The sequence below is a fragment of the Lontra canadensis genome, unplaced genomic scaffold (genome assembly GCF_010015895.1).
Source record: "Lontra canadensis isolate GAN:19392208 unplaced genomic scaffold, GSC_riverotter_1.0 scaffold8, whole genome shotgun sequence".
In the NCBI taxonomy this organism is placed as follows: Eukaryota; Metazoa; Chordata; class Mammalia; order Carnivora; family Mustelidae; genus Lontra; species Lontra canadensis.
In genome coordinates this window covers 27,478,369-27,495,413 of record NW_022631002.1, presented here as the reverse complement: position 1 = coordinate 27,495,413, position 17,045 = coordinate 27,478,369, and the positions used below count along the sequence as shown (strand labels likewise).

Below are 17,045 nucleotides of genomic sequence, written 5' to 3'. Positions count from 1 at the left end.
TCTGGGCTTAATTGGTTTTATCTTCCTGGAATGGTACGATTTCCAGGTCCCAGCTCTTACATCAGAGAATGTAAAACCGGAGGAGCAGCTGGAGAGGAAGTCCTTAACCACAGTTCTGCCTCTGTGTGATGTCAGCCTCATGTGCCTTGGTTTCCCTATCTTTGAGACAAGGGACCTGGACTAGATAAGATCTAGATGTCCTGCACGAGGGTCAGGAGCTGGAGTGGCAATAGACATCTTTTTTCCAAACCTCCATGTGAACACTGTCAGCCCAGACATCCCCCTGAGGATGCTCATTCTGGAGAAAAGTCTCAGAAGTCATTGAGATGAAGAGGACCCACATGTCCCCCACTCCCCACTGCCCCATGCAAAGAAGCACCTGGGACCTCCAGGAGGAATCATCTTCTGTTTCCCTGTCCAAAGAAATTTCAGGAAACCTGACAGCCTCTGTGTGTCACTTCTGGGCCAAGATATTGGATTTGTGAAGACCTGGGTCCTTGTCCTAGTTCCATTTATAGCTGACCACTTGCAGCTCCTCAGAAAGACCCCTTCTCCGTAGGGACTTGTTGCTTTGTCCAAAAAATGGACTTAATGATCCCTGTCTACTCCCCGGGATGGTTAAGAAGACCTAATGAAGTGAAGATTACTGGATGTGCTTTGAGCAGGTGAAGCTCCCTACTGAGATACGGGGTTCTTATCTTCTGGGGAAGTCAGAGGTATCTTAAATCCTTGGGGTTTAGAGCTAACCTTTCTTTCCCGGTGCCTGTGCAGTGCCGCTCACACCACTAGATGGCGATAGCTGTCACTTGCAGATTCAGAAAGAAGGAGAGCCAGGGGGCCGCCTGCTTTAAGAAAACTAGGCCAAAGCCGGCTCGTTACATCACTTCCAATGGAAGCAGCCAGTTCAGTCTGGATTTTTCTCTATTGCAGGAGACAATGCAAGGAAACTTCCTGGCTCCTTGCGCATTTCAGTGTTAATTATTTGGCCAGAGATCAGTCTTTATCTCCCAGGAATTGGTTCTGGAGCCCCTGCCCCACCTTCTGGGAGTACAGACCTTTCACCCCTAAGGCTTCCGGACCCCTTTCTCCATCTGGCTGAGGCCCCACCCTCAAGCAGGCTCAAAGTGAATTTCTTGTCCTGCGTTTTAAATCTCAGCTGAGTTCAACAAGCACTTCTGTCTACTTACACCAGGGGCCCTGCCGTGATCAGAGCCCTGCCCTCCGGGGAGAAAACAAGTGCCGACTGCTTGAGCTCAGATGCGCCCCTGCTCCTCACCTGCTATATGCAGGCTTTTGAGCTAGGCATTCTAATTCTGTGTTCTTCCCTTTCCTTACTTTTAAAATGGGATTAATAAAAAAAAGTTATTATTAAATGAGTTAATGCTGGTTGTTATGGAGCTTGGAATGGGCTCTGGCACTTTGTAGCCACTAATAATTATTTACTGAGCGCCTGTGATGTATATTATCTCATTTAATGACCATACCCATGGCTCCAAGAAATTAAACAACGTGCCCAAGGCTGTACCGCGGTCAGAAGTAAAGGTAGGATTTGAACGGGGTTCTGGCTCCACGACCCCTGCTTCAGCTGCTCTTAAGGAGGGAAAATGAGCAGCAGAAGGCAGAGAATCAAAAGACTAGCAAAACTGCAGATCACACTGTCAGTCCCAGAATGCCTGCAAATGGGCCATCCTAAACCACGCTATTCAGGTCTCAGAGATCTTGCCCTAGATCAACTCTAGCACTCACTGGGCCTTTGGGATCTGGGGCAAGAGCCTTCCTTGAGCCTCAAATTAAGATTCATTTATGAAAGAGGGTATCTTGATAGATCACTATTAAGGCTTAGTTGTCAAAATCACCTGGGGTCCTTCTTAAAAGTGTGGATATTTGGACCCCACTTCTGAGCTGCTAAAATAGAATCTCCAGGGGAGGAATTTGGACATCTGTATTTTTAACAAGTGACTCATGATTCTCAGGACCAGAAAAGTTAGCAAAACATCCTAGGCCCAAATGATCTTAGAGGTTCTCCCAGTTCTGTTCACCTTGATCCCATTGCTCTTCAACCCAGCTTCCAATCGGCCTCCCTAGAGACACCTCCATCAACACCACAGACCCTGTCCCGGTGCCCTACAGTCCGAACCCCTAACTCCCGCCCCACTCCACATGGATTTGATCTCTTCTTCCTTCCTGTAAGGCACTCGGCTTCTCAAGGGAGCTGAAGCTGTATAAATAATAAATGAAATTTACAGTAGCATTTGGAATTCACTTAAGCACTAGAAACGTAGTTGCTGTTGAGTCTCTTTAAAACTCATCTTTTCATTTGGTAAGAAGAAAAAGAAAAGCAGCGTCTCCAATTGATTCTACTAATATGCAAATTGGATATTTTGAAAAGACTTGATTCTAAATGTCCACAGTGTCCCTTTGGAAGGCATAGTTTCCACTGCCAGAAGAGCAGTGCCCTGCTGCCCCAATTTGAAATACCCAGGAGAGCTAGGTCAAACTACCTTTCAGACCGCAGGCAGGTTACTAGCCCTGTGACCTGGAGGCAGGCCCTGTGGAAGGAATGGGAAAGAAGCCCCAAGGCACAAAGCTAATACTAGACTCATCATACTGGCTTCTCCTATAAACCCTTTCCATCCTTGCTCTTCCTGTTTGCAGAGTCACCAAATGGTACAACTGAGCAATATTGGCTGCCTCCATTGCCCTCTTTTGGCTATAGTTCCTCTCTCAGTCCCCACAAACCAGGGACCCCACTGACTTTAAACAAACCTGAAATTCTTACTGTTGGCCAAGTCTGGGTTGAGGGAAAGTTTTTTGGAAGTGAGTACCCTGGGCTGGTTTTTTTTTAAGACTGGTATCAGTCAGCTATTGTCATAATAATGCTATGTAACAAAGCACCTCACCACTCAGTGATTTACAACAATAATTCACGCTCATTCATGCATGTGTGGGTTGGCTGGGGCAACTCTGCTGACCTCCCTCAGCTGATCTCAGCTCAGCTGACTTTGGTCTCAGCCTTGGGTTTAGCTCAGGTCTGCTCTAGGTATCCCTCAATGTTTCCTGGATCACTAAGCTAGCCAGGGCATATTTCTCTAATGTTGACAGAAGAAGCTCAGAAAGACAGGTCATAGCCCAAGCTTCTTACAAGCCACTGATGGTGCCACATCTGTTCGCATCCCGTTGGCCAGAGCAAAAGGCAAGGACATAGGGCTTCATGCCCAACATGAAGCCAAAACAAGTCACAGAATACATGTGGGGTGGGGGAGGAAGGCAGGAAGGTTAAATAGAAAAAAACAGGAGTCAAGTACCCTGGAGCTCCCTCAGGTAGGATGACACAGAGAAGGATCCTGCAGAAGCCAGAGCCAGGCTTCATGTTGAACTCATTCAAGCAACAGAAACATGGCTGCAGTAATATCTCCGTGGGGAGGCGGGGAAGGTAGGGAAGGAGAAAACGTAAATCAGGAACAAATAAAACATCAAACAACTATCTCCCAACTACACAGTACATACCATTGCCTGGACCCCAACCTTCTCAATGCTCCGTCTCCCCATCAGCAAGTGAGAAAAACCACACGAGAGGAGCCTGACCTCTTCTCTGCCACAGCTGGTTGTTTTCTTTGAACAAATCGCAGCTTTAAAAAAGATCAGCCCAGGAAGGGACTCTGGATGACCCTCTTATCCCACCCCCTCATCTTTCAGAGAGGAAATGAGGCTTATGGAAAGTCATGAGGCAAGTAAGCAGCAGAACAAGGAGTTCGATTTGTGCTTCCGCGGTTTTCCCACCTGAGACATCTCCAAAGAGCCAGGTAATTAAGATTTCCTTTATTTGACAAGCACTCTGTGCCAAGCACTGCCGTAGGTGTCGGGGATAAAGAAGTGAACAAACACCTCTCATGAAGCTTCCATTCTACTGAGGGAATGGATAGATGGTAAATAAGTAAACCAGTGAATTAATCCCATGGCAATAAATGCTATGAGAAAAACAAGCAGGACAGGGGGATGGTTAGGATAAATTGAGGCTGTATACTGATGGCCAAGGGAGGTCCCACAGAGAAGATGACATTTGATCAGTGCTCTGGTCTGATTATTTCTGTGCACCCCACCTTCCCCCCACCACTAAATTCATATGTTAAAACCCTAACCTCGAAATGATGGTATTAGGAGGTGTGGCCTTTGGAAGTACTTGGAGGCCCCACAGAGCTCCCTCACCCTTCTGCCAGGGAAGGAAGACAAGTCTACGACCTGGAAGAGGGCCCTCACCTGACCAGGCTGGCACCCTGATCTCAGACTTCCAGCCTCCACAAACATGACAAGTAAGTTTCTGTTGCTTATAAGCTACCCAGTCTGCAGTATTCTGCTAGAGCTGCCTGAATGGGCTAAGACAATCGAGGAAGTGAAAGAAGTAAGCAAGGAGCCGTGGGAAAAAAAAAAAAATATCTGGGTCTTTCTAGCAGAGGGAACTGCAAGTGCAAAGGCCCTGAGTCAGGGACAGGCTTGGCATGGAGCAGAGCAAGCAGAGGAAGTATGGCTGAAAACAGCAAGACAGTGTGGCGGTATGGCCAGATCATGAAAGGTCTTGAGGGCTGTGACGATGAGTTTTGTGTGAGTCAATTTGACAGGGCTAAGGAATACACAGATAGCTGGCAAAACAGTATTTCTGAGCATGTCTGTGAAGGTGTTTCTGGAAGAGATTAGCACTTGATTCAGTGGACTAAGTAAAAAAGACCTGCCATCCCCAGCGGGGGTGGGCACCATCCAATCCATGGAGGGCCCAAACAGAACAACATGGTGAAGTAAGGGTGAATTTCCTCTCTCTCTTCTTGAGCTGGGATGGTCATCTTCTCTTGCTCTCAGACGGTGAAGCTCCTGGAACATCGGAGCTCCTTGTTCTCAGGCCTTTGGGACTTAACACCAGTGGTCCCCTGACTTCAGGCCTTCAGCCCTGGATTAATCATACTCTGGGCTTTCCTGGGTCTCCAGCTTGCACATGGCAGATTGTGGACTGTCAGCTTCTATAACCACATGAGCCAAATCCTATAATCAATCTCCTCTTTTTATCCATATGTGGATCTATCTGGATCCTACTGATTCTGTTTTTCAGGTGAACACTGACAGGCACAATGGAAGGACTTAGGTTTTGATTCAAATGAAACAGAAAGCACTGGAGGGCTTTGAGTTAAAGAAACACATGGTTGGACTTTTTTGGTTTGAAAGATCTCTTTGGAGAGGGAGGTACCTGGGTGGCTCAGTGGTTAAGCATCTGCCTTTGGCTCAGGTCATGATCTCAGGGTCCTGGGATGGAGCTCCACATCTGGCTTCCAGCTCAGTGGGGAGTCTGCCTCTCCCTCTTCCTCTGCCCCTTTGGCTGTTGTGTGGAGAACTGCAAAGGACAGAAACTAGAGTCACATTGGGAGGCAATTGCAGTACTCCAAAGTAGTACCTGGCATCCCAGGTAGGAAGGAAGAGTCAAATTTGGGATCAGATGTGGTAAAGCTGAGAGATTTCCCTGATGGCCGTGCATGTGGCGGTAGAGATCAAAATCAGAAAAGAACCCAAGGTTTTCATCTTGAGCACCTGGAAAGATGGAATCACCATTTTCTGCATTGGTGCAAGTTGTAGAAGGAACAGGTCTGGAGGGTAAATCAGGCAGCTTCTGAAACAGCTGCTTCCTTGCTTTCTGATTGCCTGTGTTTTTCCTGACACAACTCATCTACCTAAGCCCAGGGCAGGTTAAAGTGTTTCTGTAGCCAAACATCTGCTTTCTCTGATAGATGTAGTCATTTCCAGTAAATTCTTGGTCCTAGGTTAGAATCCCCAGGAAGCAGACTCTGATGTGCAGTTTAGCATGCAGTAGGTTTATTAGAGTGTCACTAAGATCAACACCCATGGGATGAAGGGAAGGAGGCAGACTGGGCACAGGGGGACACCAAGCTGTGATGCAGTATGAGTGTTAAACGTGGAGAGTCCTAAAAATGAGATGATCCTTCAGAACCACCTGAGTTGGGACAAGAAGGCTGGGCAACAGGGTCACCAGCTTCTCATGGAAACATGTGACATGAGGCAAAGTCACTTTCTTTATCTGAGACATTCCCTAAAGGGCTGATAGTTGACCTCTGTCTTCCAGAGACCTGGCCATCAGCGAGAGAAACAGGTTTTTTATTCTGGAAGGGGAAACTGGGTGGTGCATTACAACATTCACCATATTCCCTCATGCCAGACATAAGGACGGCTAGCGTCTTCAAGTCCAGTCCTTCCCCCACACTCCTTATTCACGGCTGGCCAGCAAATGAAAACCTTGTCCGACTTCACAGGTTTTCCAGCCAGAGGTGAGGCAGGAAAACATCCTAACAATGGACCACAGAGGGAATCCCCAATGGAAGAACACCAGGGTGGACCCTGACCTTGTCAGAGCAGTTGTTAGCTAGATCCAGAGGGCAGACCCAGTCCTGGTTAAACCGAGTTGCACAACTCACCTTCACCTTTGGAGTCTTGATTTAAAACATCAGCCTTCAACACATAAAAAGCTCAGGAGAGGGGTGCCTGGATGGCTCAGTCCATTAAGCGTCCGACTCTTGATCTTAGCTCGGGTCTTGATCTCGGGGAACAAGGCCCACATCGGGCTCCATGTGGGGTGTGGAGCCTACATTAAATAAATAAATAAATAAATAAATAAATAAATAAATAAAATAAAAAGCTCAGGAGATCAGGTAACAGTTGTAAACTACACAGAATCTCTATGTTCTCCTTCCTACCCCAGGCTCCTACAAAAAACAGTAAAGAAATAATAACAGCAGAAGACAAAAATATAAATAAAATATAAATAAATAATATATAATAATATAATAAGAAAGAATAATAAAAATCCATATCAATGTTGGAACAAAAGAAGAGGTATTCCCAACAGACCAAAAATTATCAAAAATCCCTGAAAAGAGTAGGACAGAGAGGGAAGATTGAAGAAGAAAAGCACATCCCAGTTGCACAGAGGAAAGAAGTGCTGCAAACGAGTTGGAGAAAGCAGCTCTGGGCATGGAAGTCGCAGGAGGGTCCAAGGATGATTGATAGGGTGATTGGTCAAAAATCAACATGACAAAAGAAAAGTACCAAATCTAACCATCTGAGGAATTAAATTTAACCTGAAGAACTAAAGCCCATGGGAAGAATCAACAGAAGAAATAAAAAAGCCTTTAGAAAAGTCTAGGTAGTATTTTCACGTGGGGAGTATTACATACATACAAGATAATCAACTAGAGGTTTGGAAATGACAATTTGCAAAGTAACAGCTTCAGTATGTAGGTTGAGAATCAGAAGAGATATAACTAAAGAGCAAATTAGTAAAGTAGGAGATTGAACCAAGGACTTCCCCCAAGAGAAAAGCACAGAAAGCAACAGATATGAAAGAGAGGCACAAAGTTAAGGGAAATGGAGAATGAATCAAACAGTGACAAAATCATCTGATAGGAGCCTAGAAAGAGGGAATAGTGAGAATGGAAAAGAAACGCTCAAGTAAGACGTGGGAGAATAACTCCTGAAAGAAACATGAAAATCTCCAGATTTAAAATGTCCATCAAATGCTGAGCAAGTTAAATTTTAAAAGATCTACATTTAGGTATCATATGGAAAATTTTACAAAGAGAAAATGCCTCCATACGGAAAGAACTGACTTCCTTGCAAAGAAATGAGACTCAAGTATCATCAAAATGCCTACTGGACTATGGTGAGTGCTGTGAAGTGTGTAAACCTGGCGATTCACAGACCTGTACCCCTGGGGAAAAAAATATATTATATGTTTATAAAAAATAAAATTAAAAAAAAATTTAAAAAAAATGCCTACTAGAACCATTGAAGACAACAGGCAACAGAACAATAATAATCTCAGATATCTAAAGTAATTTATTTTTAATCTAGAATGTATTTGATGCCCAGTAAAACTATCTTTGAAGTAAAAGAGGAAACCAAAGATATTGTCAAACATGTCAAAAAGAATCTCTAGTCAGGATAGAACCAAATAAAATGAAGAAAGGAATCAAAGAGAAAAATGTGGGCTATAAGAAGTAATGTTAAGAAAAACAAAACAAAACAAAAAAAAACAAAAAAAAAACCTAAAGAAATTAAGACTTTACTAACTGAAATACATAATTATATTTAAACAAAATCTTTAATATTTTGTACCTAAAATCCCAAATCATATCAACATGGTTAAGTGTTGGGAAGAAGAAAAGAAATAATAGGAGAAATCAAGTAGTGAAAAAAGTAAAAGGTTTTACTATTTTTCACTGGCAGGATCTAGGTAATGATTGATTTCCAGACTCAGTATGTCTCTTAAAAATGCACTGATCTATTACAACTGATTGGAAATACAGAAATAAAATGAGCAGCTTCAAACCATTAAAGTAGGAAAATAAAACAAAAAGTCATTCAATAAACTCCGTGCCCGCCCCCCCGACACAATACCAGGAGAGATAAAGGAGAAAAAAATGTGAATTTATAAGTTTTTTTTTTTAAATGACAGGAGTAGGTCCAATTATATCAGTAATATCAATAAATATAGGTAGTTTAAATCCTTATTGGATAAAAGAAGCTCTTAAATTAGGCTTAAAAAATAAAAGCCCAGTATATGCTTCTCCTAACATACACAAAAGCAAAATGATAAGTGGAGGTTAAAAATAAGAGAATGGAAATAGCTATGCCATGCAAATACTAATAAAAAAATGTGGGCAGAGTAGTAATAATATCAAACACAATAAAAATCAAGGCAAAGCACAATGAAAGGGACTGGGGTAAGAGACATTTCACATAGATAAACTATAAGTTCTATAGAAAAGACATATCCGGGGCAACTGGGTGGCTCAGTGGGTTAAGCCTCTGCCTTAGGCTCAGGTCATGGTCTCAGGGTCCTGGGATGGAGCCCCGTGTCAGGCTCCCTGCTCAGTGGGGAGCCTGCTTCTCCCTCTCTCTCTCTCTGCCTGCCTCTCTGCCTACTTGTGATTTCTCTCTGTCAAATAAATAAAATCTTAAAAAAAAAAAAAAAAGAGTTGGACACAGAAACCACCAGATTAAGTAGCTGTACAAAGAGAGTACAAAATACAAAGTATCTTTAAGTACAAAGAGAAAGGATATGAATAGCATATATACTATAATTTTAAAATGTGATTTAATAGATAAAGATGTTAATAAAAGCTCATTATTTTCGGTCACACATGAAACATTAAAAAAATAACTTACGTATTTGTATAAATTTGTAATAAATTATGTATTAGGCCCTAAAAGAAATCTCAACAAATTCTCATAACAAAGGACTCCAACCAGTTACTTCTAGGCCCAAATACAATAAAATTCAAAATCAATAACAAATAAAATGGCCAAAAAGTCCTACCCATCTGGAAGTGTTTAACATCTTTTAAATAATTCTTAGGTTAAAAGAAAAATTAATATTACCTTTTAGAAATTAATGACAAGGAGAGTCCATATATCAAAAACCTGAGGCACACACCTAACTCAGGAAAATTTAGTCTTGAAGTTCTCAGAAAAGAGAAAAAACAGTAAAAGCAAAGTAAGCTTTTCAAGATTAAAAAAATAAATAAATAAAAACAATGAAACTTCAGGGAAGACAAAGTGCAAAAATTAATAAACTAGGAAATAAACTAATAGTGTCAATTAATAAAACTAAAAGTTGGTTCTTTAAAAAGACCAGTAAACTAGAATAACCTGTGGCAAGACTGAGAGACCAGGGGTGGGATGAGGAAGAGGGACAGAAAAATACAGTGTTAGGAATGAGAAATGAGATAGAATAGACAACACATATTCTAAAGTAAAAAGAATTTTATACCAAAGCATTTGAACATCTAGATGGATTGGATAGTTTTCTGGGGGGAACAATAAATCACAATAATTGGCTCAAAAAAAATCATGAAAGAAAAATAATCATCAGAGAAACTGAAATAGTCATTCAAGCTCTACCCTGCTAAGATGCACAAAGTAAGAAAGTTTACCGTCTTGAATGTTCTACCAAACATTCAGGAAACCCAGAATTGCACGCAATACACACTCTAGGGCATTGACGATAGAAACTACCCAACTCATTTATGTGGCTAACATAACCCAGTTCCAAAACCGGACAGGGAAAACAGAGACAAAAGGAAAAAAAAAACATAGGCCAATATCATTTATGAGCAAAAATCCTAAGCAAAATATTAGAAATCAAAACCAGTACCTCATTGTGAACAGAAATATAAGAATGGTTCAACATCTGAACACCATCTATGTTTCTGACTTGACTAAAATCCTCTCAACAGATCATCTCAATGATGTTAAAATTTAATAAAATTCAGTACCCATTTCTGATAAAAAAAAAAAAAAATACCAACTAGGTAATGCGTTCTACTATAGACCCAGAGCACACATCATAGTTAATGGTAAATTACCAGAAACAATCCCATTATAGTCAGGATCAAAGCAAGGATGCCTATGACTTCTGCTACTTTTCAATACCATATTGAGGGCTTGCCCATGGAGAAAGACAAGAGAAGGAATCAAATTGAACAGAGAGAGATGAAACTATTTGCCGTCCATATAACCATTTACCTAGAAAATACACAGAAACCAAAGGGCAATTATAATCAAATACAAATTCATCCAGGTGACAGATACAAAAATCCATGCACAAAATTAATAACTTTCATATTACACAACAGTAACGAACTAGAATATACATTTTTTTAAAGATTTTATTTATTTATTTGACAGACAAGAGATTACAAGTAGGCAGAGAGGCGGGCAGAGAGAGAGGAGGAAGCAGGTTCCCTGCTGAGCAGAGAGCCTGATGCAGGGCTCGATCCCAGGACCCTGGGATCATGACCTGAGCCAAAGGCAGAGGCTTTAAACCATGGAGCGACCCAGGTGCCCTAGAATATACATTTTATAACCCTATTCACAAAAGGAGAAGAGCAACCTGAAAAATCCTTCAGACAAACTTGATAAGAAATACCAGCAAGAGAAAAGTATAAAACTTTAGGACATGAAGGAAAACCCGAGTAAATAAAAAGATTGCAGTATTTCGAGGTAGAGAAGAGCTTAAGTGCCTGTCTTTTAAAATCCCATTTCTCTACACCAGAACCGGACTCACATAGCAAAAGGCCAAAACCAGAAACCTGCCTTTTGATTCCCATGATTAGGGCTTTGGCAAAGGGCGGACTTTGTTAGCAACCGGGGAAATTGAGAAAATGTCTTTTCAGGAAGCAGGATTGAGGACCTGCACTAGGCACAGAAGGGAGCAAAAAGAAGGGAGCACGGAAAACAAACCTTGCCGACTTGATCAAGTTTCTTGTCTTGAGCCCTGACCGTGGAAAGACCCTGCAGTGGGAGAGGGGAAGGTTTCTGTCCCCGCACACACACCCCAAAAAATCACCGTGGTCAAACAGATGGCGTTGCACATTTTTAAACCACTTTTTAACACAGTGACTTTTTTTGCCTGCTTGCTCTTTATGCCTTTCGTCAAAAGTCCCACCAGCTGTCACCATCTCGAAGAAAATGTCAGGGGGCTGTGGCTGCCTGTGCTTCTCCTCAGCTCAGTGGGAGAGACGAGCCCAGGGACCTCAGCCAGCTGTGGTCCTGGCTGTAGAATGTCTGGAATGGCTGAAGAGTGGTCCCTTCACCAAAATGAACCACCACAGAGGTTCTCAGCCAATCTCTTCCCCAGAGTAGCCCCTTCCATGTACTAAACAAAGTGCCAGGTTCCCACAGCACTTTCCCTCCTGCTTCCTTGTCTCCTTCCAGATAGCCCTGTGAGGTCAGACTTATGATCCCATCACACAGACAGACCAATGGGGGACTCTGCCTTTTAGCCTTGCAATCTATGAGCTGTGTGATCTTTGCCAAGTCACTGTCCCTCTCTGGGCCTCAGCTTCTCCATCTGCACAGTGAAACTGACCAAGGTCCTCCAAAGTTCTTCCAGCTCTAAGGCTCGGCACCATTGTCTAGTAACAGAAAGACATCCCCGACCTTTCTCTTTGCATGACAGTTCCTACTGGCTCCCTGACTTCCCTTCATTCCAGGGTAAACCCACTTACACGTCGAGGAGATTGAAACCTGGCAACTCCAGGAAACTACCAAACTAGGTCCCACCCCCTTAGCTTTTTTTTCCCCCCTTTCTCCAAACACCAATCAGTAACCTCTTTAAATGGCAGCCAAATAGGGCAATTGGTTCCTGTGGAATTAAAAAAAGGAAAAAAAAAAAAAAACCTGATGAGTAATTTCCTGAAACTGATCCCCCACCTTCTAAAATCATGCATTTAAACTGATTTAGAGAACTTTAAAGACATATTTAAAATTTCTTTCCTCCTTGTTTAACTATATAATTGTTTTCACTCATAGTAATCGTCTCTTGGAGGCGTATGCTTGACTTATTTAATAAATCCTTCTCCACATTTGAAATCATCCATTAGCAATAAGGAGCTTGACACTCCATTACCCACAATAAATTTCACTGCCATTAAATCGCCACATGCTGCAGAGAGGAATGGAGACTCCAGGATGGCCTCCGCGAGCCAGGGCAAGGTCAGAGCCCAGCCGCAGAGCCTGTCTGAAGCCTGGCTCTGGGTTCCTTACTCCAGGCCTGGATCCTCCTGGAAGTCAAGGTATTTATCTAGCCTACCAAGGGGGTTGACGCAGAAAGACAAAGTAGGGTGGGAAAATTCGCATCAGCTCTCAGGCTCATCTTTCTCTTTCAAGTGGATTTGCAGCTGGCATGTAGGCATAAGTAGCAGCCTGGAACTTGTACCCACCTCGGGGGCCAAAGCAAGGAGCAAGCAAAGAGAGCAGGGCCCGGGCCTGCCCTTGGTCCTAACCCAAGGCCTCAGATGGCCTTGACACAGAGACCCCGTCCTTCCGTACATCATGTTCATGGCACGGCTGATAAAGAGAATCCAAATGTGTTTATCGCTTTTCTGCACGGTTGCCAGCTGGCCGCATTCTCAGGGGGCACTGGAGCTTTGCTTACAAGCTGATGACGCCTCAATGCCAGCTCAGGAAGGAAGCCCAGAATCACTGAGTCGGGGACCTCGGAGTCAGAGCTGAAAGAGACCTCCGAGGCCGTTGATTCTGGCAGTTCTCAGGCTTTGTTGTGTGTCAGCATCACCTTGGAAGCTGGTTAAACGTACTCATGCCCATCTGTGCGGCCCCCCACACTGGGAAATTCTGACTCCGAAGCACTGGGTGGGCCTGGGCATCTGAATTCTCAGGGAGCACCCAGGTAATGCTCACGCATCCCGATGTTTGAGAAGCAGGGATCTGCCATCTCGGTTCGTAAACACTGGCTATACACTATAATAGCCTGGGAAGTCTGTGTGTGTTCGTGTGTGTGTGTGTGTGTGTGTGTGTGGCCTAGAAAGTTGAAATAGCTCCCTTTCCTGGGCCTCACCCAGTACCTGTGAAATCAGAACTTCTGGCTGTAGGCCCTGGACATCAGAATTATTTTAAAACTCCCCAGATGATAACAGAGTCCAGTCAGGATGGAAAACAACTGATGTGGGCATTTTCCAGAAGAGAAACAAGCTAAGGTCCAGAGAAGGTTTAGAACTTGCCCCAAGCCACAGGGCAAGTGAGGGAGAAAGCCGCAAGGAACCCAGGCGTCTGCCAGTCTGGTGTGAGCTCCCTGCACTTGCTGAGATACGGGTGGGCACGGGGCTTCCAAGGAAAAGCAGGGGAAGTGGCCTCCAAGGAAGAGCAGAATGCCCGGGAATGACAGTCACATCGCAGGGGATGGCCCTTCAGATGACAGTGCACCAGGACAGTGTCCATGCTGCTGAGTGTGGGGATACCACTTTAAGTAGCAAGAGTCCATACCCCTTTTAGAATGCCTCCTCCTCCTTTTTGAATCCCAGCATGTACCCATCAGGCACCAGCCCCCAGTTTTTTTTCCAGTCTCTGCATAGAACAAAGTCATGGAAATGAGCACACTTTGTCTTCTACACCTTAACAAGGGGTCCGAAGTGTCAAAAGTAAATGGCAGGTTGGGTAAATCTGCCTTCTGTTCCGACTACACATGCTGTGAGGGCAGTTCTGAGCCCCCTCTCTCGTTATCCCTTGGTCTGGGGCTAAGAACAGCGAGCCAGACAGGATGTGGGGAATGCTCAAGGCTCTGCATGGGCAAGTCACTGCCTGGTGGGAGTCTCATCCGTAGAATGTGAATTCTGATGCTCATCTCCTAGGACATTGTTTGGATTAAGTGAGACATGAGCAACAAAGTGCCGGTTCCAGAAGAGATGTATAAAACGTAGCTTATTGTCTAGGTTTCCACACAGGGATGGCACCGCAGGCCAGACGCTGAACCCGATGGCTTGGGTTCCCAATCCAGGCTATGTCACTTCTTAGACCTTAGGCGAATTATTTATCCTTTCTGGCCTTGATTTCCCCTTCTGTATGATAGCAATATGTGCCACAAAGGGCTAATTTGAAGGTCAAATTAGAAAGTGCCTCTGCCTAGTCTCCTTGGGGTGGGGACCATGCCATTATCAAATTCATATCCCCAGCAGCTGATGCAAACTTGCTCCCTAGTCCATAGTAAGTGCTCAATACTTGTTTGGTGAGTATCCAGGATGGAGTAGAAATGATTCATAATTGAAAGACTGTTTTGGGCTTCTGGGTGGCTCAGTTGGTTAAGCATCTGCCTTCAGTTCAGTTCATGATCTCAGGGTTGTGGGATCAAGCCCCGTATCAGGTTCCCTGCTAAGTGAGGAGCCAGCTTCTCCCTCTCCCTCTGCCTGCCGCTCTGCCTACTTGTGCTATCTATTCTCTTTCATACTCTCTCTCTCAAACAAATGGGAAGAAAGAAAGAAAGAAAGAAAGAAAGATTGTCTTGAGGATGAGGAGGAAGCTTTGCTAGGAGCCAGCAAACTATATAGCCGGCAGAAAAAAATCAGCCCCCACCTGTTTCTGTAGAGCCCACAAGATAAGAACACTTTTCACGTTCTTAAATAGTCGGGGGAAAAATCAAAAGAAGAGTAATACTTTCTGCAAGGTAAAAATCTAATGAAATTCAAATGTCTGTGTCTCTAAATAGAGTTTTATTGGAACACAGCCATGCCCTCTCATTTACGTATTGTTGATGACTGCTTTCACTTGCTCCAATGGCAGGGTGACAGAGACCAAATGGCCCACAAAGCCTAGAATATTTATTATTAGACCCTTACAGAAAAGGTTTGCTGACTCCAGTTCTAAGCCTTCAAAAACGTGAAGAGAATGAGCGAATGAGAGTAAGAAAGAAAGAGATCAGCTTGGTAGGAGAGAAAACTGCTTGACAACTCGGGTATCTTTGTCCATTTGGGCTGCTATAACAAATTACTGAGACTGAGGGGATTAGACAAAAAACATTTATTTTTCACAGTTCTGGAAGCTGGGGGGCCCGAGATCAAGGTGCTGATAGATCTGGCGTCTGGTGAGAGCCACTTCCTGGTTTGCAGGTGGCCATTTTCTTCTTGTATCCTCATATGGTGAAGCCAGAGGAGAGGGAGCAAGATCTCTCCTGTCTCTTCTTCCATAGGTACTAATCCCATCCTGAGGGCCCCACCCTCATAACCTCATTTAAACCTTATTATCTTCAAAGGCCCCATCTCCAAATACCACACAGGAGATTAGGGTTTTGCTACGAATTTTAGAGGGACACAAACATTCATTCCATAGCACAGAGTTATCTAAACATGATATATGTAGCCTTGACAAGGGATATGTTTTTCTCACTGCAATGGATAACTACTCCGAGATGTTTTTCAGTATTTCAAGCATCAGGACAGGGAGTTGGCAGATGATCTTTAAGCCCCTTCCAGCTCTGAGATGCCCAGGATTTATGACTCGGTTGTCCTGGAGACCAGAGAATTCCAAGGTGACTCTGGTCCAGGGATCACTGATGCCTTCAGGCTGTCAGATTACATTCTCCCTTTACTGCCAGTCCTCTGGGAAGCTTTCTTGTGCCAGTAAGTTACAGGACCCGCTAAGATTCATTCATCTATCTATCAAGTCAGCACAGCTAGACATACAGGGACTGGAGATTCAAATCTCATTGTTTAAACCAATAGCTGATGGCAATTGCTGACAAGAGGAAAGTTATTTCCTGATTCACCCAGACTCAAAGCTTTTGATCAGAGTCCCTCTTCAAACATCAAGGTGACATTGCAGTTGTAGATGATTTTCTGTGGTCTTTCTTTATTAGACTGCCTTGATCTATTTCTTGTTTGAAGTCATAAGTGTTGGGCTGGCAGAAAGAAACGGCTACTTAAGATGGCGAAAGTTCCCCCCACAAAACCTGAGCTCGGACAGGAGAACAAACACCCAAGCAGGAATCTGAACCCCGCCCGCCCCCGCCCCGGGCTCCCGTGGACCAATGGGACCCTGACAAGCGGGAATCTGAGACCCCCGCCCCGGGCTCCAGTGGACCAATGGGACCCCAACGAGCAGGCAAAATATCCAAATAAGGGAAACTTGCCAAGAGACCCCTGAACTCCCCTCGAGGCCCCTTAAAAGCCCCCTTCTCCCTGCCTTGGGCGCGACTTCCGCCACTCTGCTTTCCAGAGTCGCGGAACCTCGCCCGAGGGTGCCCACCTCTTCCCGGCGCAACTTTCCTGGCTCCCCTTCTCCTGAGCCCTGAAACTTCGCCGGAGATGCCTTTAATAAATCTGGCCTTGCACCCACTTTGCCTGGTGTCGTGTTTATCTCGCTGGAAAAACTTTACAATAAGGGCCTGATATATAGTTGCAGTCTGGCCTTCCATCTCAAATGTTCTATTAGTCATCTTAACTTTACAGCTCTTACTTTGGTATCAGCATGGGCCCGATTCTAGTTGAGATGCTGTCCTGGGAACTGGTATGGAATCTGCTCTTTAAAACTATTCTACCCAGTAAAGGTTCATTGACATGAATAAATAAGGTAAAGCCACAGAAGCCTAAGAAGCTTCTCACATAGAGTAACCTCATGGAGTCAAAATAGTTTGAGAACAGGCTAATGTGATTAACAAGTTTTCTGTCACCTCAAATATATAATAATGCTATATATCAAAC

The 17,045-nt window shown here is 44.0% G+C and overlaps 1 protein-coding gene across 1 annotated transcript in view; it reads right to left on the bottom strand.

Moving 5' to 3' along the window:
- Positions 1-6,491, bottom strand: part of CES5A (carboxylesterase 5A) — an 88,380-nt gene extending 81,889 nt beyond the window's left edge. Inside the window, exon 1 of the mRNA XM_032854445.1 lies at positions 6,471-6,491. The gene's annotated coding sequence lies outside the window, so the exon portion shown is untranslated. The remainder of the gene's footprint in view (positions 1-6,470) is intronic.
- Positions 6,492-17,045: the final 10,554 nt, after the last annotated feature.